Genomic DNA, 1,984 nt, shown 5'->3' with positions numbered 1-1,984 from the left:
GAAGGAGGGGTGTAAGCGTGATATGAAAAAAAAATCCAATATGTCTGAGGTTGGGAACTTGACATTATTTTTTAATCGTAGCAAGGTTTGCGGGACTTCCAGATACACACAAGAATAGCTGTCATCAGTTCGGATTAGAAAAGGAAGAAGAAAGGATGGGAGAAGGTCTGTATGTTTTTATCTTAATAGCATCTACCGGAAGGGGACATGGCGACACGAAACTGACCTTTCAAAAGCAGGGTAAGGAAATAGGGGAGAAAGTGGAGGTGATTAAAAGAAGATAAGGATTGAAATAACTGAAGCCTTTTCTGTCGTCAGGCAAGTGAAACGGACTTAGTGCTTTTGAAATAAAACCATTGAAGGGTGGTTGGCGGGTGCTTTGATGTTGTTTGCTCCTTCTTTAGTGTATTGTGTTCTCGTCTAGCACCTCTAATCTTCATTACTTAGATGACCCATTTGTCTTGCAAGGGTCGTAAAACTCTCACTCTCACTAAGCTGAAAAGCTCTGCACTTTGAGTTTGATATTTAGATTTTTTCTCACAATTCAAAATCCTGACGTAGGTGACTGTCACATGAAGGGGGCTAGCAACTGTGTGCTCTTGTTGTAATGTTCCATTGCGTTTTTAGTAAATTACATAGATCTAAAGCTGTGATGATAATATTACAAAGTATTTCTTTGAAAAATATATTATCATTTACATACGAGATCATGGTTTAAAGACGGCTGTTCCTCTTTATGTTTCTTTCTTTATTTTAGATTTTTTAAATATTTTTGGCTTCATTTTCATCTAAGGTTTTATAAATGTATGAGCGAGATTTCACGGGCAATGAATTTACAGAGTTGTGTTCACTATAACTATAAAGATTGATCTGTGTCGACAACGGGAGGAGGGTGTGATGGCAAGTACAAAGGGTTGGGCTAATTAAAGGAACGTTTGAGAAGACTGAGATAGAGAGAGAAAGAGAGAGTAGAGAGAGATAGGGCGGAGGGAAAGAGAGAGAGAGAGAGAGAGAGAGAGAGAGAGAGAGAGAGAGAGAGAGAGAGAGAGAGAGAGAGAGGGGGGGGGGCAGAGAGTGACACACAGATTTAAGCGCACACGCACATGTTGCACACACGTTGCACACACGCACGAACACACACACACAAACACACACACACACACACATACACACATACATCCGCGCGCAGACAATTTTTCCAACGACGTTTACTCTGAGACTTCTTTCCTTTGCTTTGAGTCTTTGAGTTATTTCTTTACCCTGGTAAGTGCAGGCTTTTCAAACTGTTAACTCTTTGAAGACGTAGCGGAAACAATGTCCAGTAAGAAGACCACAGGCAATATTCTAGCACATTTTGCCCCATTATACACACATCTGAAACACAAATTTGCTTAGTTTATAGCGTGCATGTCTGTGACAATATTTTAAGGTTTCGGGCAAATAAAACAGAAGTAAAAACTTGTATTATTAAAGAAGTAGACTCGAACAGCGCTTACCAGAATGCCCGTCTGTAATGAGTTAAGAAGCCATTCGGATCCAGCCAGGCGTTCACTAAGAATGTTGTCCTTTGCAGAAATGCCACAGTTATATGTATGAAGATACAGGAAGTCACACGTACAGCCCTTTACTCTATAACTATGGCTCTCCTCTCCTTTTTTTTTTTTGGTACCCCATCGTGCTGAGTGAAACGTTGGTAAAAAGAAATGTGTGTATACATGATCACATGGTAAATTATGATAAAGAAGTGATAATTTGGCGGAATCAAGGCAAAGCGAAGTGGGCTTATTGGGTTTGGTTTTGATGACATCTTTCTTTGTTTTTTGTTAATGTTGTCGGCGATGATGATTTTTTTTCTTTTACCCTGCTTTCAACTATTTTTGTGATCTAACAAGCAAGAAATGAGGAGGAGGAGGAGGAGGAGGAGGAGAAGGACAAGAAGGAGAAGGAGAAGGAGAAGAAGAAGAAGAAGAAGAAGAAGAAGAAG

This window comes from Aplysia californica, unplaced genomic scaffold, assembly GCF_000002075.1.
Source record: "Aplysia californica isolate F4 #8 unplaced genomic scaffold, AplCal3.0 scaffold01236, whole genome shotgun sequence".
NCBI classification, from domain to species: domain Eukaryota; kingdom Metazoa; phylum Mollusca; class Gastropoda; order Aplysiida; family Aplysiidae; genus Aplysia; species Aplysia californica.
Note: the sequence above shows the minus strand (reverse complement) of the source record.